At 42.6% G+C, this 24808-nt stretch overlaps 1 non-coding gene across 1 annotated transcript; it reads left to right on the top strand.

The window, feature by feature from the left end:
- Nucleotides 1–455: 455 nt before the first annotated feature.
- On the top strand, nucleotides 456–564 carry LOC136511705 (small nucleolar RNA R71). The gene has a single exon (XR_010772807.1). It is a non-coding gene; the product is annotated as a small nucleolar RNA R71 (small nucleolar RNA).
- Nucleotides 565–24808: the final 24244 nt, after the last annotated feature.

Genomic DNA, 24808 nt, shown 5'->3' with positions numbered 1-24808 from the left:
TACTTTGGTAGTTTGGCCTCTGTTGTTGGTTCCATCCTTGATTCTGCTGAGGACGAGAGTAATTGTTGTTGTTGACAAAATTCACATCCTCGTGGGTCTTAGGATAGTTATTCCCCGAATGCCTAGTGCTTCCACACACTTCACATGTCATGAGAGAATCATGAATGTGCATGACTTCTTGCTTCTCATTGGCTTGATGTTCAAGCTTCTTCATCAGTAGGTCCATCTTGGCAGATAGCATGTCTACTTCTTTGAGTTGATGTATACCTCCACCTCTTTTGCGGGTTTGAGCACGTTCTTTATTTCAACCTTGATTGGAGGCCATCTTCTCCACAAGAGCTATTGCATCTGGTATGGTGAGTGACAGGAATGTACCTCCAACAGCAGCATCCATAGTCTCACAAGTACTGTTAGTTAGCCCATGGTGGAAAGTCTATATGAGTAGCCAATTCTCCATCCCATGATGAGGACATTCCGCAATGTAATATTGAAAGCATTCCCATGCCTTAGAGATAGATTCATCATGTTGTTGCTGAAAGCTTGAGATTCTCCCATGCAGAGCATTGGTCTTGCCCATGGGAAAGAACTTTGCTAGAAAGGTGGTGGAGCAGTTATCCCATGTAGTATTTCTATCTTTGTTAGCGTATAACCACTGCTTCGCCTTCCCCAAAAGTGAAAATGGGAAGAGGCAAAGTAGTATGGCATCCTTGGTTACTCCCTTGATGGTGAAAGTGCTGTAGATCTCTAGAAAGTGTTGGAGATGTGCACTCGCATCTTCATGTGCCTTTCCACAAAATTGGCTCACTTGCACCATATTGATGAGAGCTGGCTTGAGCTTGAATCCGTTGTCTCCAACAATGACATTATGTCTAGTACGGATGTTGGTAGTGGTTGGAGCAGAAAATTCATGGAGAGTCCTATTAGCCATGGCTCCAAATTCTGGTGTTAAGCTTCACCTTATCTGGTTGTCTTTCCACTTCAAAGCTAGAGTCTTCTTGAGTTTAGCTCTGGTTCTCTTGATTAATACTTCTGGATCTTCAACATAGTTTGTCATAAGGTCAAAACTAGTCATACATTACCCTACATAAGATACAAAAGTAAACAAAACAAGGGTAATCCTGCCTGAGCAGAGGTCAATGGTTTTCCTCGATCACATCAATAAGTATAAGTTTATCAATACTTCCTTTACCTAGTTACCTTCCCCGGCAATGGCGCCAAAAATGCTTGTTGGTGTTTATTAATATGTCACTTGTTTGAAGTACTTAGCCACCTATCATAAACATATATCCCTATCTTTACTAGGTTGTCATCCCTAGTGTTGATGCAGAGATATTTGTTGGTACTACATAGTATTACTACTAGAATAACACTAAGCAGTTCTTTATTAATTATGTGACTAGAGAGAATATATATAAATCTATGAACCAAAAGTATCCACAAGCGCACAAATAATATACCATTGTAGCATTTTACCTGAGAGTATTCCAGGTATCGTTATTTATATTTTTACCACTGGGAAGGTCTAGCATGGACATGTAATGATAACTTATACTATTGAAGCAGAAATAAACCATAACCATTACTCTACTCACAACATGGATAAGTCATAGGATAAGATATGTATAAATGATAAGTGTTGATGGTAGTTAACAACCATTATAAATCATTAATTAAACATGTATAAGGGCAGAAATGTAATCACCAATGAAGGTTTAGGGGTTTAAACTAATGAATTCCATGAGCTTTGGTGATTTCATGACTGCACGAGGATTTATCCAGAAAATAGCTCCCAGGACTACTGTCATACTCTCTAAACGAGCAAACCAATGACAACAAGTGATTCTACCCGTGACACCTATGAAAGTCAACTCAAGACAGAGCCTAAACCTCGCCACCAAAAGGAGGAGCCCACATATATGCTGCTTGCTTATGCATTGAGTTTTGTCAAGCTTTGTTGACCCTTATGAGAGATTTGTCATGCTCTTAAAATCAGTATCATGTACACAACACCCACATATGCACTACTCCTACACTAGGGGTAGGTGCAAGAACATGCCTTCCATTTAGATCCACCCAAAAATGTTCTACTCCTACACTAGGAGTGAACCCAAAAACATGCTTGTTAGGTTTTCCATTCACCAAATAAATGCTCCAAGTTGTTGTTGCTATCTCTCAAAGTTTTGTTGCAGAAAAGAGACATGGGGCTATGCAAAAGTTATTCATAAAAAAAGGAGAAGAAAAAAAAGAGTTGAAAAAATGGATAAGTGTCTGAGATATCTAAAACAATGGGTACTTAGATGCCCGCCTAAAAAATAAAAAAGATGAAAAAAGATGAATAAGATAGACCCTGCTCTCTACCAAATGTTTCTAAGTTTCAAAGGAGAGATATGTTTCCAAGGAGCATAGTAGAATTAGATTAGCCACCATATATATCCACACACATGTGTATCTTGATTTGATTGTATGACTCAACTCTCTTTGGATCCGTTGTTTGACTTTATAATATATACATTACAAGTATTTTCTAGCTTTCTCCCTACCTATGAACTCCATATAAAGCCTTAGTGATAGGAAGAAAAAGGCATAACATCTTTATTGCCTTGGTGATGATCCACAAATACCACATATATTGAGAGACTTGAGAGTGTCATACAATGGAATCTCTGAGTTTTATTTTGGAAACCTATAAAAACTCTGAAACAATGGTGGAACAAAGAAATTTAAGATATAGTGCTTGACTTGATCGTTCTGTCCTTCAATTGCTTAAGACCCAAGTGAAGGCTGAGAAGCCCCATAGTTAAAGGTAATATGGGTCAGTTTGAAAGTCAGGTCAGATTGTTCTAATCTGGATGAGAAATCTTGTTTGAACGCATGTGCACTTTTGAGGTGTGAAAACATTGTAGCAACTCATGATTCATTACTGAGTTTAGCTTTGTTAAGGGACTAGCAAAGGTTAAGCTTGGGGAGTTGTTGACAGTAGTTAACAACCATTATAAATCATCAATTAAATAAGTATAAGGGAATAAATGTAATCACCAATGAAGGTTTAGGGGTTTAAACTAATGAATTCTATGAGCTTTGGTTATTTCATGACTATAGGAGGATTTATCCAGAAAATAGCTCCCGAGACTACTGTCATACACTCCAAATGAGCAAACCGACGACAATAAGTGATTCTACCTGCAACACCTATGAAAGTCAACTCAAGACAAAGCCCAAGCCTTGCCACCAGAAGGAGGAGCCCACTTGGCACCATAGTGGGCCAGCCGACCCACTAGGGAGGCCGCTCGGCCCATGCGGGTGGCCCATCACCTTCCGCCGCCGCATACTCCTTCCTATGATCTACACCATTGATTTTAAGGTAGTTTTAGGTTGGTTCATCCAACGATGGTCAGGAGAGATGATGCAGATCGATGATGTGGTAATTCCTTGCCCCCTACTCCTCCTAGAGTCCTTGCCCCTTACTCCACCTCGATTCCTTGGCCGCTACTCTACCTCTATCCTATATATAGCAACCCATACCCCCCTCCCTCATCAGATCATCAGATCCTAAAACCCTAATTCATATTCTCCTCATGAGGATCAGAGCTAGCAATCGAGAGAAGATTAGTCCTCTATAGGATTTAGTCTTATAATTAGAAATAGTGAGATAGAGAGTGAGGGAAAAGTTTCAAGGAGATGTCGGCCTATCGGTGCTCTCTCTACGGCTTGTACCTTGGTGGATTCAAGTTCTAATTGAGCTTGGTTCTAAGATTTCTCTATAATCAACTTCTAATTCAAGTAAGTAGCTTGTTTATATTGTTCTTTAGGTTTAGACTCTTTTGAGTGCTTTATTCCAGCACTAAATGGGGTAGAGTATTAATCGTAAGTGTAAGCATGGTGCATAGACTTAGGTTAATCGTGGATGCATCATACATTTTGGATCGGTGGTAGATTGCGTGTGTGACATCAGTACTATATAGCATTGTACTATATAGCATTGTTGATCCTTTGTAGTCTACCTCCCATCTATAGGCGCACGTAGGACTCAGTTGCGAAGGAAAGCATCCTCTGCTGGTGTCTTTCCCTAGTAATGTCCCTAGTTGAACAGTAGAAGACATAAGCTTACCCAAGTCAGAACTAGAGACCCTTAGCTATCTCCTCTATGCTCCTATTTATCCTAACCTTGTTGCTACTCCTAGTTAAAATTAACCCTTAACCTAATCGTTACTCCTTGTTAAGTTAGACTGTAGTTAGTCTCACACGTTTCCTTGTAGATACGATACTTGGAATACTTCCATGTGAAATCTACAGTGGTATCTGTGCACTTACGGATTTATCTATGTGCATTAAAATATACCAACAATAAGTACTAATAATAATAAATCATTTAGAGCACTCCTTTCTTTAGCATTAGCATGGCTAGGTAGAATATTAGAGGAATAATTCCTAAGTCATTCTTAATTAGAAGTCAAAGCATACATTTGATTAGTGCAATTACACCTAGAAATTATGGCTAAGATCATCATCATATCTACACCTAAGGGATATTACTAAGGAAGATTGAGAGTAGAGCTCATTCTACCTTCATAATCAGACCCTACGTGCACCTATATTTGGGGAGTGGACTACAAAGGACTTAACGGGAGTGTCACATCCGTGATCTACCACATGACCCAGAATATAGAGTATATCCGTAGGTAAACAACGTATAAGCACCATGCTTACACAATGTCAACCACACACCCCGTGTACTTTAGAGTGAGCGCTATACGAACTTGTGCATATACATAATGATAAACTAGTTATACTAAGTATATAATCAAAGTAGATGTTGAACATTATAATGAAGAACATGAATAAGATGAATACTGAGATTGTCATAACAATTGTAGTTAGCATATAAAAATAATGGAGAAATAAGAGAGAGAGGGGTACAAAGTTTATACCAAACCATGCTCTTGATAAGATCGGGAATCCAAGTGAAGTCCTGCTTGTCTCCCTCTAGATCTATCCTAACTAGCTATGCTATGGAGGAGGAGGAGCTCTGAGGAGATTAGGGTTTCTGTCTTCTCAAATGACTTAATGACTTATGATTCCTAGGGGAGGCAGGGGCTGGATTATATAGCCCTAAGGGTCCAATGTGAGCCCTTGGATCAAACCGACTTAAGCAATGGCCTAGATGCATCCTCAAAAGTGGTGGGAGACCACCATACGAAGCTAGTTGATAGGTGGGCCCATGGGGGGCTAGGCAGCCCCACCTATAGGCCAGGCAGCCCCACCTATCAAGGGTTGGCCCTCCGCTTTGGTGACATGGCTTATGGACTCTTCTAGAGTCTTCCCACGTAGGAAAAGGCGGAACTCCATATTTTCCTTTGACGATTAGGTCCTCCTAGGTAGTTTTCTGATTAAACTCTACTAGAAACATAGAATCACCAAAACTCATGGAATTTATTAGTTTAAACCCCTAAACCTTCATTGGTGATTATATTTATGACCATATACATGTTTAATTGATGGTTTATATTAGTTGTTAACTACCATCAATAGTAGGGAATGTGACGATTATACCGCCATGTCGAGGATAGAGCCCATCACAAGATGATAGAGCCAATCAATCATAATCAATCAATGAATACCAAGAAAACCTCAGACAAGGTGACATAAGATTTTTACTGAGGTTCACTTGCTTGCTGGCAAGCTAGTCCTCGTTGTGGCGATTCACTCACTTAGAGGTTCACGCGCTAATTGGTATCACACGCCAAACCCACAACCAGGTACCATGCAACCAACACAAGATGAGGATCACACAAGCCACGAGCAATCCACTAGAGTTGCCTTTGGTGCTCCACCACGGATGGCAAAAGAACCTCTCACAATCACAATGATTAGAGCCACAGACAATCACCTTCCTCTGCTCAATGATCCACCAATCATCGGGACATCTAGGTGTCAGCAAACACCAAGAGTAACAAGATCTCCATCAACCCAAATCGCCCAACTAGTCCCACAAGATGCTAGAACACTAAGTAATGCACTAGAGGCTCTCTAATCTCACTCAAGATCATGAAATCAAGTGTACAAGTGAGTGGAGTGGTGTGCTCAGCTCTTAAAAGGTGTATGCAACTGTTAGATGTGCCAAGTGAGTGGCCAAGGCCAGCCACTAGCTCTATTTTTAAGCCCACAAGCAAATACAACCATTACCCCTTTGGAGCAGCTTTTTGCGAGGGCACCGGACACGATGGTGCCTAGCACCGGACATGGTGGTGCCTGTCCCAACGGTCACTTTCCAACATCTAAACACTAGCCATTGGGGCACCGGACTAGGTGGTGGTGGCACCGCCCCTAGGATGGCGGTGACCACCTGGCCATCTACCTGAATACCCCCTTCTTTGGATTTTTATGGTGGTGCACCATCCTCAAAGCGACGGGGCCCACAGCGGTGACCAACTCCAGTTCACCCGCTCTCTATTGAAAAGGGGCGGTGCCACCGGATAGGGTAGCGGTGCCCACGGCGGTGCACCATCGCGCCTGTGGCGGTGCACACCGTCACTTTCAGTGCTAGCCCTAGCACCAGCTCTCCTCGGCCATGTCTAGGTGGGCACCGCCCTAGGGGTGGCGGTGCCACTGGACATAGTGTGGTGGTGCCCCCAATGCAACTCGCTGCTCTTAGCCTCCCAGCCGGTCACTGCCATAGGGGTGCGGTGCACCGGACAAGGGGTGGTGGTGCCCTCGTGGCAGCACCCCAAGCCGAGTTTTGCCTCCTTTTCTTCACCTTTCTCACCACCTTTGTAAATGTGCTAACACTCCAAGTGTTTCACCATCACGTGAAAGTGTGTTAGCATTTTCACATATATTTTTCAAAGGTTAATCACTTTCTCACCGATTGTGCACTAGGCCTAAAACGCAATGCAAGTATTTCAACACCTAGTGGCACTAGATGATCGAGTTGTCCGATAGGAGCTCCCCTCTAAATAGTACGACCATCTATCCTAAATGTGATCACACTCTCTATAGTGTCTTGATCACCAAAACAAAAAAAGGCCCTATTGATGTCATCATTGCCTTGAGCCCTTTTTGTTTTTCTCTTTCTTCTTTTCCAAGTCCTAGAGCTTGATTACCATCATCACATGTCCACTAACATCACCATGGACTTCATCTTGCTCCCCCACTTGGATTGGACCATCCTATCTAGTCACACACTTATATGCAAGGATTAGTCCAAATAGGTTTCATCAATTAGACAAAACCAAACTAGGGCTTTTAATCTCGGGGTTATGACCCTGGGGTGTCTTAAGGCGCCGATTAGTTGGCAGGTCACATGGCCCGCAACTCATCAGATTAACAATGGCCCGAACAATCGAGGCCTAGCTAGGATGAGCACACCAAACCAACACCCAGGCTAGGTGTAAGGAAAATGGACCCTAGGCCCATTTACTATAGATTTTGGTGTTTGATGACCAACACAACCAAATTGGACTAATGAATTTGCAAGTAATTATTTTGTAGTTCAATAGGGTGCAAGACGTGACTTGGACAAAGGTGACATGATGATTCCACGATCAACACCATAAGCAAGACCCTAGAAGCACAAGATAGTACCCAAGATACACAAGATAAGAACCAAGATATCAAGCAAAGTCCAAGCATGAAGATGGGAACCAAGCCGGACGCAAGATCACGAAGAAACGAGCTCGGCAGAGGTGACCAGATGCGGCCCTAATAAGGACCAGACACATTCGATCAGTTGCTCGGCAACACCAGCCATCAGCAGTTGTGACCGAACGCTGAGCAGCAGTGACCGGACGCTAAGCAGTAGTGACTAGACGCACCGGTGACACTATTCATCATCACGACAATGTTTTTAGCGTAACTGGATGCAACGGCACTAGACGACTGGACGCACAAAGTGCAACGTCCAATTGTTTCTAGAGAGGTTCTAGAGCGGCACTAGCGTGACTGGACACGTCCGGTCGATGATGACCGGACTCTGAGCCGAGTTCGATCAACGTGTGTGCTCCAACGGTCGGGACAACCAGACATGTCTGGTCAGGACGTGATCAGCATCCGGTCAGTAGCAGAAAGCTAGGTTTCATCCCCAATAGTTACTTTCTCAGTAGGGCTTATAAATAGACCCCCCCAATCGACCATTTGAGTATAGTGGAGCTGAGAAAACATACCAATGGTGTTGATACACCATTTTAGTGATCTCCACTTGCATACTGCTTAGTGATTCATTAGGTGATTAGCGTAGGTGCTTTGTGAAGTGCTTAGGTTGATTAGATGACTGCTTATGCGCTTGCTCTAGGATTAGGCCTAGTGTTTAGTGAGGTTTGCATGCCTCTTACCACTTGGTGCTTGCGTGCACCATTGTCGTATAGTAGAGGGATTGTAGTCATGCAAGATCACACCAACCGCATTTGTGGTGTGGCCGCCACCGTGTAACAAAGGGAACAAGGCCCACGGCGTTTTAGCCAGAAGCTTGATAGTGAAGACGGCGGGGAACATCTAAGAGAGGCTTGCCGGAAGGCACGTTGGAGACCCACTTGTGCATGGGGAAGGCCCGAGGCTATCCACAGAGATACCCGACCGGGAGCTTGGCCCTTGCGAGGGATTCCTTGTGAGGGGCTCCAATGAGGACTAGGGGGAAGCTTGCGCGCTTCTCGATACCTTGGTAAAAATACCAGAGTCATTGATGGGAGTTTGCATATCTCTACCTTACTCTTTAGCTTCCGCATTTACATTGTTTGCATAACTCTTTTTGCGGTAGAGGTAGCAACACACTAGCAAAACCATAGTTGCATATTTAGATAGTTTATCATTTGCATAGGTTTTGCTAAGGTTAGAAAAAGATGCCATAGTTTAGAGTTAGAGTTTTGAGTTGCCTAATTCACCCCCCCCCCCTCTTAGGCGTCACGGTCCCTTACAATTGGTATCAGAACTAGTTGGCTCAATTTGAACCTTTGGCTTCACCGTCGTTGAGCCGACGCTATTTAGAGTGGTTGGGATGGATACCTCTAGGCCTTCACACTTTAATGGCACTAACTTCTCCTACTATAAAGCTAGAATGGCTTGTCACCTTGAGGCAGTAGATTTGGGTATTTGGAGAGTCACTCATGACGGGATGAAACCCATTAAGAATCCCGATAAACCCACAAAGAGTGAAGAAAAAGAAATGCATTTCAATGCTAGAGATAAAAATTGCTTGTTTGAATCTTTTAGCATGGATGTGTTTAACCAAGTGTTCACTTTAAATACAGCACTTGAAATTTGGTTGAAACTCCAAGAGCTCCATGACGGCACAACTAATGTCTATGAGCAAAAACATTGTCTAGCTAAACAAAATTATGATTCTTTTAAAATGAATGATGTTGAGCTTGTTCATGATATGTATTCATGTTTGAATCTAATTATCAATGAGCTCCATTCAATAGGATTAATGAAGCTAGATGATGCGGACATCGTGAGGAACATCATCTCTGTGCTACCACAAAAGAAATATGCAAGAATCATCACCATCCTTCACAACATGGATGACTTGAGCACCATGACCCCAGCCATAGTCATTGGCAAGATAGTGGCATTTGAAATGTCACACAAGATGGGTCAAGAAAAAGCATCTTCATCAAGCAAAGGCAAAGATCTTGCATGTAGTAAGAAAAAGAAGATAAAGGGCAAGCAAGTTGAGACAAGCTCAAGCTAAAGCTCCTCAAGTGAAGACGAAGAAGAAGATGAGGATGATGATGATGATGATGAAGATTCAAGTGATGATGATCAATCTTCCTCCTCCACCTCCAACCTTGATGAAGAATCAATCAAACTTATCAACAAGGTGGAGAAGATGATCCAAAGGCTCAATGTCAAGGGTGTGCCCATCCAAATTCAAGATTTCATCTTCACAAATCAAAGAAATGAGCAAAGAAAGAAAGGATGGTATGGATGCGGCGAGTTAGGGCACTTTGTGGAAGTTTGTCCAAACAAGCCCACACCCAAGAAAAAGAACAAGGCGTGCAAGGACAAAGCCCTCACATCAATAAAGTCATGGGGCGATTCTTCAAGTGAAGAAGAAGACCACCACAAGAGGAGCGGGCACAAGCACTCATCATCAAGCACCTCACGTGTGTGCCTTATGGCACGAGGTAACAAAAAAACCTATCCCTAGTGATAGTGACAATGGTAGTGATAGTGATGATGAGCTACCTTCTTCTGATAAAATTGTGCAGCAAAATCTGAACTTTGCTAAAGTTTGCACTAGTCAACAAAAGAAGCTTGAAAAATTAAAACAAAAACTAGATAGCTCACAATAAGCTTATGCTACTTTGCTTGAACAATATGAAACTTTTGCCAATCTTAATATGGAGCTATCTACTAAAATTAAGCAACTTGAGACTAGTGCAAACACAAGTAATTGCACAATCAATGATGAGCAACTTGTACAGAAAAATGAAAAATTAAAGAAAAAGTTAGCTAGCTCACAAGATGATTATAAAAGTTTGCTCGCTAAAATGGAAACTATGTGCAAACATTGTGATGAGCAAACTAATAAAGTTGCTAATCTTGAAGCCGTCGGTACTACCCTCACCGAGGCACCTAAAAAGGAAGGTTCAATTTTTGACATGCCTAAAAAGGATGCTTCTACTTCTTGCAATGATTTATGTTTAGACTCACCCTTGTGCAACCAAGTTTATGTTGAAAAAGTTGTTGTAGATACATGCACAACAGAGGTTGCAATGGAGAATGAGTAACTAAAGCAAGAAGTGGCTTGTCTTACCAAGGAATTGACTCAAGTAATAGGCAAAATGGAGCAAGCCCAACTTCATCAAGATAACACCGTCAAGGGAGTGAAGAAGCTTGATGAATGACAAACCATGGTATTCTACGTGTGCCACAAGGAAGGCCACGAGTCCTATGAGTACAAAGTGAAGAATGGGGGAGGAGCTAAGAAGAAAGAGAAAAACAAAAAGGATACAAGCAAGCTCTCTAACACCTACACCAACAAGGTGGACAAAAAGGCATCCACACCTTATCTCTTGAAGAAGAAGAAAAATGACAAGGTGGTGGCCATCAAGGTGAACAAGCAAACCAATAATGGGGCCAAATGTATTTGGGTGCCAAAAGAGATAATTTCCAACATGAAGAGCACCAAGAAGGTTTGGATCTCGAAAGGGAAGTGAGAAGTCCTATGGACTTCGGGGAATTTGGAGACTTGGCAAAGTATGAGTGCATTTCATGGGGTGCATCATTATGGACAAGGAAATTGCCAAGTGGGTTAGTGAATACTATGAACCCAAATTCTCCTTCCCATGTTAGATAACTAGATCTAATTTCTTGCAATTTCAATAAGCATCTAGTTCCTTTTCATGTCTAGGTTTGCATTTACATATTTAATCTTTTGTGTTGCATACACTAGGTAGATCTTATGGTAGGCTTGCTCAATTTTATTCTTAACCCTTGGAGCAAACCTACATGGTTTAAATTGTTTGGCAGCACGGCACATAGCTTGTTTTATAATTGTTCATCTAATATGTGCCAAAGTCCAAATTATAGATAATTTCTCCCGAATATCACTTTCAAAAATGATTCTCACATTCATGTGATATCATCTTTCAAGTGGTATTTTTTATTCTAAAATCAATGTGCATGTCTCCTACAAGTATTTCATACTTGTGTGCACAAATTTAGGGGGAGGTTACTCTACAAGTAGGATACTTTGAGACTAACACCTTTTCAAGCTTATCATGTATATAGTAGTCTCATTGCAAGAAAAATAGAGTCCCCAGAGTTAAGCATCATACTTCAAATATCCACCACCTATTGCAAGTGGTGTAAATCAAATTGGTTTCCACATGTGGTATTTCTAAACCGATATCATCATGTTGATTTCACTTTGGTATTTATATGCTTTCTCTATGCATTATATAGATTAAATTCCCTTGAGCATTAATTTCCCAATTAAGCATAAACTACATTCTCCATCATATGTATGCATACATTTAGGGGGAGCTTAGTCTATGTAATTTGAGAGTCAAATTTTGTGACCTATTCCACTCCACAAACAAAGGTTCACAAAGTTTGAACCTCCCTTGTTCTACTAATGTCTTCTTTTTCGGTGTTTGATTTCAAAGGGGAGAATTTGTAGGACCAAAAGCAAGCTCAATCATAATAATTTACAAGTAGTGGTCCAAGAAAGGGAGTATACTGGATTATGGAGTTAGGGGAAGGATTAAATCCATAATGCCACATGGGGACATTTGCAAGGGCAAGATAAGTTTCCAAAGATGTTTACATGTGGTATCTTTTAGTATCATATAACCTTGCCCTTTGCATTGCATCCTAGCAAGTCAATAGTTTTTAAAATTCCAAAATTTTTATTATTTGCTTGTTTTGTTCATGTTGTCATCAATCACCAAAAAGGGAGAGAAAGTAAGGGAAATGGACCCTAGGCCCATTTACTTTGGATTTTGGTGTTTGATGACCAACACAACCAAATTGGACTAATAAATTTGTAAGTAATTATTTTGTAGTTCAATAGGGTGCAAGACATGACTTGGACGAAGGCGACATGATGATCCCACTATCAACACCATAAGCAAGACCCCAAAAGCACAAGAGAAGACCCAAGATATCAAGTAAAGTCCAAGCACGAAGATAGAAACCAAGCTAGACGTAAGATCATGAAGAAACAAGCTCGGTAGAGGTGACCGAACATGGCCCTAATAAGGACCAGACACGTCCGATTAGTTGCTTGGCAACACCAGGCGTCGGCAGCAGTGATCGGACGCTGAGCAGCAGTGATCGGATGCACCGGTGACACTGTTCATTGTCATGGCAATATTTTTAGTGTGACTGGACGTAGCGGCACTAGATGACAGGACGCATGAAGTGCAGCGTCCAATTGTTTCTAGATAGGTTCTAGAGCAGCGCTAGCATGACCAAACATGTCCAGTCGATGATGATCAGACTCTAAGTCAAGTCCAATCAACGCGCGGGCTCCAATGGTCAAAATGATCGAACGCATCCAGTTAGGACGTGATCAGCATCTGGTCAGTAGCAGAAAGTTGGGTTTCGTCCCCAACGGCTACTTTCTCAGTGGGGCTTATAAATAGACCCCCAACCGGCCATTGGAGTATAGTGGAGCTCAGGAAACATACCAAGGGTGTCGATACACCATTTTAGTGATCTCCACCTGCATAGTGCTTAGTGATTCCTTAGGTGATTTGCATAGGTGCTTTGGGAAGTGCTTATGTTAATTAGACCACCGCTTATGCGCTTGCTCTAGATTTAGGCCTAGTGTTTAGTGAGGTTTGCATACCTTTTACCACTCGATGCTTGCACGCACCATTATTGTAAATTGGAGGGGCTTGTAGTCTTGCGAGATCACACCAACTGCATTTGTGGTGTGGCCACCACCGTGTACCAGAGGGAACAAGGCCCACGACATTTCGGTCAGAAGCTTGATAGTGAAGACGGTGGGGAACATCTAGGAGAGGCTTGCCGGAAGGCACGTCGGAGACCCACTTGCGTGTGGGAAAGGCCTGAGGCTATCCATGGAGATACCTGACCAGGAGCTTGGCCCTTGCGAGGGATTCCTTGTGAGGAGCTCCAATGAGGACTAGGGAGAAGCTTGCGTGCTTCTCAATACCTCGGTAAAAATACCAGAGTCATCGACGGGAGTTTGCATATCTCTATCTTACTCTTTAGTTTCCGCATTTATATTGTTTGCATAACTTCTTTTGTGGTAGAGATAGCAACGCACTAGCAAAACCATAGTTACACATTTAGATAGTTTATCTTTTATATAGGTTTTGCTAAGGTTAGAAAAAGAGGCCATAGTTTAGAGTTAGAGTTTTGAGTTGCCTAATTCACCCCTCCCCCTCTTAGGCGTCACGGTCCCCTTACACCTGGGTCGGCCAGGACCCCTTCTCCTACCTTTGCCACATGAAAGATGGGCGACCTCTCCCCCATCATGACCCCTAGGGCAGGACGGGGAGAGATCGAGTGTGGCTCAGTACATCAGCTCTGACAAGAGTAGGCATGCCACAATAACCTCATAAGAACCAAGGGGACAACAGTCACCTGAAAGGTCCTAATGGCTAGAGGGGGTGAATAGCCTATTAAAAATTTCTACAACACTTAACAAACCAGTTAGACAATTATGAGGCGAAGCAAGTATTGCGCTAGCCTACTAAAATTGCAAGCCACCTACCACAATTCTAGTTTATATGGTTTCTATCCACACAATAGCCGTGACACTACACTAAGTTAGTGTGCTCTCAAAAGCTAACTAAAGAGCCACACTAACCAAACTAACAAGCTCTCACAACTAGCTACACTAAAGAGCTTGACAACTAGTTTGCAGTAATGTAAAGAGAGTGAGCAAGAAGGTTATACCACCATGTCGAGGAAGGAGCTAATCAATCACAAGAATGAATAACAATGAAGACCAATCACCCTAGAATCAAATGATGACACAATGATTTTTTACTGAGGTTCACTTGCTTGCTGGCAAGCTAGTCCTCGTTGTGGTGATTCACTCACTTGGAGGTTCATGCGCTAATTGGCATCACATGCCAAACCCTCAATAGGGTGCCGCACAACCAACACAAGATGAGGATCACATAAGCCATGAGCAATCCACTAGAGTACCTTTTGGCTCTCCGCTAGGGAAAGGTCAAGAACCCCTCACAATCACCATGATCAGAGCCAGAGATAATCACCAAGAGTAACAAGCGAATCCCACAGTGAAACACGAACACCAAGTGCCTCTAGATGCAAACACTCAAGCAATGCACTTGGATTCACTCCTAATCTCACAAAGATGATGAATCAATGATGGAGATGAGTGGGAGGGCTTTGGCTAAGCTCACAAGGTTGCTATGTCAATGCAAATGGCCAAAAGAGTGAGCTTGAGCCGGCCATGGGGCTTAAATAGAAGCCCCCATGAAATAGAGTGGTTGTACCCCTTCACTGGACACAACACAGGGTGACCGGACGCTCCGATCAGATCGACCAGATGCGGGACCCCAGCGTCTCATCATGCGATGCACACCATGTGTCCCCACTCTTCAGATACTAAGCGCCCGATCCCAATGGTCAAGTGATGACTGGACGTGTCCGGTCATGCTCGACCGAACTCACCCAGCGTTCGGTCACTCGGTGTCTCCTAAGTGCGCTGCCACATCAGCAGGACCGGATGCACCCCTCCAGCGTCTGGTCACTAAGTGACCCAGCATCCGATCAGAGACCGATGCTAGTGTCTTCACTGCTTCAACTGACTGGACGCGTCGGTCCTACCAAGACCAGCATCCGGTCACTTACAGTGACCTCCGTCTTTTTAGTAAAGGGAGCCGGTGGCACCATCGGACTATCCGCACTCTACAGGCGAACACTCCACCGGTGAAGTTCCCAACCCTTGCTCAAATATGCCAACTATCAAATGTATCACCTTTGTCGCAGAACCGACCAATTTATAAGAGTACAAGTACAATGGCAGCCCACAAGCGGTCGCACTGTCATACTTGAACCCATATAAACCCGGTAGTCCGTCGAGTACCACGACGGGTCTCGATAAACGATTTACAACAACCAAGGTCATACAGGATTCAACATACATGCCACATATTACATAAAGTTCATAGATACATTTCGTCATCAGAGTACGAATAAAAGTTATTACAAACCGAGTTTGATAAATAAAGCGGAAGCAATTAAGTTCAAAAATAAAGTTTCCAACATAGTTTAATACAGTGCCAAGTCAGATCATGGTCCACAAAAGCAAGGATAGGAATTAATAAAGAAGCCTGCCCAAGGCTTACTCCTCATCCATGGCGGGATAAAAGCAACTCTTGCAATAACCATGGTACACAGTGCCATCTGCAACAATGGGAAATAAAACCCTGAGTACGAGAAGGTACTCAGCTAGACTTACCCATCATGAACCAGAAATAAATTGACTCCAAGGATTATGCAAGGCTGTATAAGTGGACATAACTCGACAATATTTTTGCGTAAGAGGCAATTGACCCATTGTATAATTATGATTCCTTTATCAAGTTTATTATAACTATCCATTTCAAGATTAGCAACTATCCTGTGCCAAACATGTGGTATATCATTTAGAAGCAAACAATAGTAACCATAGCAGGTATTTTAATTCCATATTCATCTGAACCATCTTGTTTCATAACACAGTTACTACGATGTTGGGACTAGCCAAGTTTCTCACTATCCGGGAGAGACAGCGATTCGAATCGATTTCAACCAGCTGGGAATTTATTCCTAACACAAACCCAGGTCTACCAGCCACGATAGCCTTAGGTCACCTTTGGTACAACTTAGGTACACATTTCGTAGGTCCGTACCACGCCACACAATCTGGAATACCAGATGCCAGGATGCTTAGGCCAAGCCTGCCCTTGGGCTTAGTCTGATCGTTCCCTGGAAGGAGCGCAAAACAGAATGGTTCCCGGCCTGAGTTGAATTACTCGGCTTCGCGGTCGGAACAAGTTATCTAGCCAGCTAAGTGAGAGGCATGCATTCAATCTTGTTAGAAGCGCCAACAATGGTACGGTCCTTAATCGACACAGATGGGGATAGATCCACACCCAAGACCTCCATGTCTTGTTGCTTCTCTACCAACTTCTCGTCCGGTCTCGATTTTCTTTTACCCCATGGTTCTGTTCCACGATAGCAAATATAGCCAATCGTGCTCCGGTATCCACCTACATCTCGCAGGTGATAGGACATCACCTGACTTCTACTGGTCTAAGCATGGCTAAGCATATATTCAATCCTGGACCTATATCGGTTAAAGGTGTAATATCTGGACAAGGAAGGTACATGCATCAAGTGGTTCCATTCGACTCTTATAACCTAATGCATCAATCATAAGTACTTAAGTAAACATTTGTAAATTACTGGGAGACTTAGAATGCTCCGAGGCTTGCCTCGTAGAAAGGAAGTAGGGCGGTGGTCAGGACACTCTGGAAGCTCTTTAGGGTTCTGCTCCATGCCTTCGAGAGCTGTGGCTTGCGGATTCTCCTGCTGGTCCCCTTCCTCTACTTCTTCGAATTCCAACAACGTTATCTCTTCCTCTGAGCCTAGATGCATGAATATGACATAAGTATTACGAATGCATATATGTTAACAAGTGCATCATGTTTATTGAGTAGGTGCATATCTCTTCTCGATTATTTAATCATCTACTTCCACAATGCATCGATTATACCACAAAACAGTAGCTACTTGTTTCACTCATAACTGGAGTTCTACTAATTCAAATACAGTGATCCTGGACTTTCTAGAAAGCTTATCAAATTCTCTACAACTTTGTTATTAACTATTTTATAGTACACATCATTTTCGACATGCAACTCATCAAACTCCAGAATCAGTCCGGAAACTATTCAATATGCAATATAAAGTAACAATACTTCTACTTCATGTAATCATTCAAAATTTGACAACATAAAATCTACCAACAGTTTAAGCATACCAAATACATTTAAGATAATATAATGGTGAAGCCCAAACTATTTATTTAAATGCCTTTATTATTTTATTTAGATATCTAGGTTAAATAATAAACATATATCAGATGTACTTCATAAATTCTCAAAAATTTACAGTGCCTTACTAATGCTATCAAAGGACTACTATAAAAATTTCATGTCATTTTACCCAGTAGAACATCCTATATAAAAATGATAAGGCAGCAAGGCTTGAAATAGCATAAATGGAAAACCCTATTGAAAAGTGTCAAGCAACATATTTCCTATTTTTCTTAGCATCCATATACTACTAGGATTACCTCCAAAAATTTTCATGAGTTTTGGATTCATAAATAATTTATAAAAATTTACACAGGGATTAACTATTCATAAAAGAAAAATCTATAACTATAAATCTACACATGCACTGGTCCTCAAATTTTTACCAGAGTTCACATATGCTAAGACTAGCTTACCACAAACATTTCATAATTTTTGGAGCACAGGAACTCTAGATATAAAATAAACAAATTTGAATGCATTCAAAAGCACATTTCAAATCCCTATTTAAATCTCCAAAAATTTCTACTGTAAATGCCAAGAACATATTTTTCCTAAATACTACACTTCCTAAGGAGCACTACCAAATTTATTTCACAATTTTTGAAGCTACCAAACTGAAGATACAAAAATTACAAAACATATGAAATCTGCATTCAAAAATGAACTGGCTTTAATACATGGAGTCGCTGACACGCGGGACCCACTGGTCAGTTGACCCCACCGGTCAGTGAGACAAAACAGAGCTGGTGGCGCTAATCTACGGACGTGGCCAGAGCTCGCCGACGGTGAACTTGCCGGCGGTAACATCTTCACGGCGGGACCTACTCGACCTAGCGCATCTATTGAACCACTTGGCCGGCCCTATCATCGACGCCAGTGACTACGGCGGTGGCCAGGGCGGAGCGGTGGCGCTGGACGACGGCGCTACACCGGTGGAGGCTATGGTGGCTCGATCGAACACTACGCCGAGCGTCACCGACCTGCGGCGGAGCTAACTAGTTCCCTATTGCGGCCTGGGGTGGACGGTGGCGACGTGGCCATGGAGACAGGGCTAGCGGCGGAGCTCTGGCGAGCTCACACGTGTTACTGTGGCTTACCAAGCGCTACCAGCGGACATGGGAGGAGGTAGTAGGTTGCTGGGGAGCTAGTGGTGCTGCTGCGGTGAAGAATGGACGGCTCGTCGTGAGCCTGCGCAGGCTATGGCGACGGCGGAGCGAGGAGGCGCTCGGCTGCTGCTGCGGCGAGGAAGGAGGAGCCAGAAAAGCAAAATGGGAAGCGCAGGGCGATGCGGGCGAGTGCGGGGGTGAAGAAGGCGCGTACTGGCCCGACGTGGCCTGGCGGGGCAGAGCAGAGGCGACGCGCGGCCTTTTCTCCTCCACGCGGCGGCCATGGCCTGAAGGCAGTCGGCTACTAAATCGCCCGATTCAGTAAGTTCAGAGCCCGCGAAGAAGCCTGACAGCGTGTTTTCCCGTCCATTTAACCGCTAATCCGTGGGGTATTAGCACACACCGTCTAAACCAAAATTGTAGCTCAATGTACCAGCTTCCATTCTTGTTCAACGAGCTCATGCCAATTCCCAACCGAACTCGAGTTATATCGTCCCAAAGGTCGGCTGTCAGCACGTCAGTGAACCAGGACTTAGCAAAATTTCTTAAGTGTTGAATTGTTGATTCTTCTGATTTTTGTGGGACCAATTCAAACATGTTAGAAGCTAAATCAGTCAAAGACCCAAAAATAAAAGTTGTTCCATATGTCAAATACTACAACTTTGCTTTAGTGATCTCCTCCATACAAGGTCTCTAACACCTAGTTCAAACTTGGTCAAACATGTCACATTTAAATGATGATACACATCAAGGCATGGCTTAATGACCTATTTACCCCTAACCATGAATATCAAAGTTGTTCATAATGATACTCTAAACATGTTTAAGCCATTTGCAAGGTCATTCAATCATTTCATGTAGTAGTCACTCATAGGGCTAGCTAGTGTAATCACATGAAGCTTAAGTGTTGGTTCATGAAATGTAACCCTGAACAAGGTTCTATTTGCTACCCTAGGTGTGGCTACATGTTTGTGTGACTCATATCCACCAAGTACATGTGTCCACTCATGATCATATGCATAGACATGGAGACATGAAATAACGAGAAAAGTTGCATATGTTTAAGAAACATGCGATAATAAGCAAACGTTGCAGATGTTGCAATCCAATGTTTCAAGTGTCAAAGCTTATATATGAATGCTTTATGATCATGCTCATGCTATGTAAGTCAAGTTATGTAAGGCTAACACCCGAGGTGTTATAGCCCCTCCCCCTTATAAAAATCTCGTCCCGAGATTTGCAAGACCTACCATTCTTGGAAAAAGGTGGGATAAACTTCTTGTAGATAATCTTCTCTTTCCCACGTAGCATCTTGTTCACTATGATTGTTCCACACCACCTTATAGAATTTAATAATCTTACTCCATGTTACTCTCTCCATCTCCTCTAATACTCAAATTGGCTCTTCTTCATAGGTCAAATCTGATTGAAGCTGCACGTTGGTGGGTGCAATAGCTTCTTCAGGTACTCGAAGACATTTCTTCAACTAGGAAACATGGAACACATCAAAGATTGCACTCATTTCTGGTGGAAGTTGTAACTTATACGCAACATTTCTTTTTCGTTCCAAAATTTTGTATGGCCCTACATATCTTGGCGAAAGCTTCTTTTTCATCCCAAATCTTTTCACACCTTTCATGGGTGATACTCTCAAGTATTCATAGTCACCCACTTCAAAAGTTAGTGGTCTTCTTCTTCTGTCGGCATAACTCTTCTGTCTTGATTGAGCTGCCTTCATATGTTGTTGGATGATACGTACTTGCTCTTCGGCTTCATTGACAAAGTCAATACCAAAGTATCTCCTTTCACTGGGCTCAATCCAATTCAATGGAGTTCTGCACTTCCTGCCATACAAGGCTTCAAATGGAGCCATCTTGATACTCGCTTGATAACTGTTGTTATAAGAGAATTCAGCTAAAGGTAACCATTTCTCCCATGAACCTTTTGAAGATATAACACAAGCTCTAAGTAAATCTTCTAGGATTTGGTTCACTCGCTCTGTCTGTCCTAAAGTTTGCGGATGATATGCAGAGCTTCTAATTAGCTTAGTTCCCAAAGCCTGGTGTAAGTGCTCCCAGAAATGAGCTATGAACTGTGGTCCTCAATCTAAGATTGTAGTCCTGGGTACTCCATGCAGTCTCACGATTTGGGAAACATATATCTCAGCGTATTTTCCAACTATATACCGTGTGTTCACAAGTATAAAGTGTGCTGACTTGGTGAGACGATCAACAATAACCCATATTGAATCGTGACCTTGTGGCGTCATTGGAAGGCCTGTGATAAAGTCCATGCTGATTTCCTCCCATTTCCATCCTGGAATAGGCAATGGCTGAAGTAATCCAGCAGTTTTCATATGGACAGCTTTTACTCTACTGCAGTTATCACACCTAGCAACAAAGGCTGCGATCTCTTTCTTCATCTTAGTCCACCAAAAATGGGTTTTCAAATCTTGATACATCTTACTACTACCTAGATGGATAGACAATTTAGATGAGTGAGCTTCATCTAAAATTTGATTCCTTAGCTCACGGTCTTTTGGTACCACTAGCCGGTCCTCAAACCATAATACACCTCTTTCGTCCAATCTAAAATGTTTGGTTTCTTGCTCTTGCATTTTTCTCTTGATGTGACTTATTCCTACATCTGTCTGCTGTAGCTCTATGATTTTGCCCTCAAGTGAACAACTGATTGTGATATTGTGTAGTAAAGCAGGATGTAACAAGTTGAATCCATCTTCCAACAATGCTTCCATAGTGTTGCAATTGGACTTCCGACTGAGTGCATCGGCTACTACATTAGCTTTACCCGGATGGTAATGCACTTCTAAATTGTAGTCCTTAATCAATTCTAACCATCTTTGTTGTCTCATGTTCAGCTCTGGCTGGGTAAAGATATACTTGAGACTTTTGTGGTCAGTATAGATATGACATACATTGCCCAACAAGTAATATCTCCATATCTTTAATGCATGGACAATGGCTGCAAGTTCCAAATCATGTGTAGGGTAGTTGACTTCATGTTTTCTCAATTGCCGAGAAGCATATGTAATAACTCTTCCTTCTTGCATAAGCACACATCCCAAACCTATTCCTAATGCATCACAAAATACATCAAAAGGCTTTTCAATGTCTGGTTGTGCTAGCACAGGTGCTGTAGTCAACAAAGTTCTGAGGGTGTGAAAAGCTGTTTCACATTCTGGTGTCCATTTGTACTTCTCATCTTTCTAAAGTAGTCTGGTCATAGGCTTAGCTATCTTTGAGAAATCTAGAATTAAGCGACGATAGTATCCTGCTAACCCGAGAAAACTCTGAACTTCATGAACCGAAGTTGGGACTTTCCAATCAATGACCTCTTGTACTTTCGATGGGTCTACAGAGATTCCATCTTTTGATAATATGTGACCTAAGAAAGGTACTTTGCTCAACCAAAATTCACATTTGCTAAACTTGGCATATAGCTTATGCTCCCTCAGTCTGGATAGGACAATCCACAGATGCTCTTCATGATCTGACTCATTTTCTGAATAAATCAATATATCATCGATAAACACGACCACGAACTTGTCAAGTTCAGGCATGAATACTGAGTTCATCAGGTACATGAAGTAGGCAGGAGCATTTGTTAGTCCGAAAGACATAACCAAATACTCGTATAAGCCGTACCTAGTAGAGAAAGCAGTTTTAGGTATATCCTCCGGTCTAATCTTTATCTGATGGTAGCCTGATCTCAAGTCAATTTTGGAGAATACCCTTGCCTTCGCTAGCTGATCGAACAAGATGTTGATGCGGGGCAACGGATATTTGTTCTTGATGGTCACCGCATTGAGTGGTCTGTAATCTACACACATTCTCAGTGACTTGTCCTTCTTTTTCACAAACAAGGCTAGACATCACCACAGAGATGAGCTAGGTTGGATAAGACCCTTGTCCAATAGATCTTGCAATTGAACCTTAAGTTCCGCTAACTCATTGGGTGGCATTCTATAGGGCCTTCCGGATATGGGTGCCGTACCTGGCACTAATTCAATCTTAAATTCCATGTCCCTATCTGGTGGTAGACCGGGTAATTCTTCTAGAAATACATCCAGAAACTCACAAACCATGGGGATATCACATACTGTGGTGGTTTGGATAGCACAGGCTAAAGGTTGGGGTTTGAAATCATGGGAGAGTGGTACTAGAAAAGCATTCCCTCCTGTGGGTTCTCTTAACATAATAGTACGGGTGCTAGTGTCAATAAGAACACCATGATCCTTCATCCAATTCATGCCTAAGATTACACTTATCGATAACCCTAGCAATATTATCAAATCTATTGTGTACTCCCTCCCTTGTATAGAGATGAGTACATTTTTGACTATCTTTTTGGTAGTAATAGTTCCCCCTGCTGAACTTATGTTAAAACCCCCTTTACTTACTTCAATTATTTCTTGATCATGTCTGGATGCAAATGCTTGACTCATAAATGAATGAGAAGCTCCCGAATCAAATAAAACAACAGCAGGATGCTTGTTGACGAGAAACATACCAGCCGTGACAACTTCTCTGGCGGGCACTTCCTCCACAGCGGTATAATGCACTTGTCCCTGACGTGCCCTGGCATTCGCCTGTCTTTGATTGCTCTGATTCTGGTTGCTATTCTTCTTGGGGTGGGGGCATTCCTTAGACCAATGACCCAGTTGGTTGCAGTTGAAACATGGTTGATTACTTCTGAATCCGGTGGAACTGTCCTGACTGCCATTTCCTTTTGGTAAGGCAATAGTAAATGCCTTATGGAATGGTCTCTATGGCCTATTATTCTGAGCTTTCGGTGGTGGAGGCCTAAACTTGGGTGCAGGTGGACGGAATTGGGGCCTAGCTATGATAGGTGCCTTTGACTAGAAGGATCTGGATGCACCGGCCTCATATGCCCTCTTGCGACCCTTGGCAACTGCATGCATGTTGTTGTGGTTTTCTTGGGTCAAGGCATCACTAATAAATTCATTGTACATGGCACACCTAGAATTTGCCATGGTCTTCATAAGTTTAGTACCTAGACCTCGCTTGAAACTCTCTATCTTTTTCTCTTTAGTATCCACGAAACTTGGAGCATATCTAGACAAGTTGTTGAATGCGTGCATATATTCTATGAGTGACTTTGTTCCTTGAGTGAGCCTCATAAATTTGGCCGCTTTCATGCGCATCAGGCCCGGGGGAATATGATGTCCCCTAAAAGCCAGCTTGAACTGTTCCTAGGTCACTCATGCGTTAGCAGGCAAAGATGACAGGAAATATGTCCACCAGATCCCTACTGGTCCTTGCAATTGATGAGAAGCATATTCAGCTTTTAGATGCTCTGTGACCCTTAGCAGCCGAAATTTCTGCTCAATGGTATTAAGCCACTCGTCAGCCTGCAGTGGTTCCTCAGCCACCTTGAAGATTGGAGGCTTCGTGTCCAAAAACTCCTTGAATGTATTGTGCTGATTTGGCTTGGCCCCTGGTTGATGTGGGTGGCCACGAGCAGTGTTTTGCGCGATGAGGCGCAAAGCTTCCTCCATTGTCCTTTGGCTCCCCAGGAACTAGGTAAAGAACTCCTGAGCAGACGGCGGCGGTAGGGGTGGCAAGTCATCATGGTTGCCATCCTGGCTGCCACCAGCTCCAGCATGGGTGCACGTCATCTGCGAGGTTGCAACAATAAGTGATTATTGGTTGATGTCAAGAGATTGCAGATGAATTAGGTACTCATGCCAAACTAAAATTACTGGAGAAAATTCTCAAAATCGCAATAAAAACAGAGGCATAACAATTCATTCTCGCAATATGACATCCCCAATTTGACCACTCATCGCGCTCATAACGCATGTAAATTTAAATCGTGATTACCGACAAAGGACTGGAATTGCATTGATGTTCAACCAAACGTGCGATTAATCAACATTACATGATAGTCGGGTTACTAATGCCAAATTCGAACTACAGGTCCATTACATGAATAAAGGTGATACATTAGACCTTCCACTAAGTACTAAGCGATCTAATCCTCATTATGATCACTATCGAGGTCAGACATAGGATCATCTCCTTCCTCAGGCTCCACTTCTTCTTCAAGCTCTACTTCTTTTTCTTCCTTGTCCTCTTCTAGATCCATCTCTGCGGCTCTAGGTGGGACATAAGGGTGGAGCTGGTTGTT

Source organism: Miscanthus floridulus, chromosome 1 (genome assembly GCF_019320115.1).
Source record: "Miscanthus floridulus cultivar M001 chromosome 1, ASM1932011v1, whole genome shotgun sequence".
NCBI classification, from domain to species: Eukaryota; Viridiplantae; Streptophyta; class Magnoliopsida; order Poales; family Poaceae; genus Miscanthus; species Miscanthus floridulus.
The sequence above is the reverse complement of the archived record's forward strand: the minus strand, read 5'-3'. Positions and strand labels throughout refer to the sequence as shown.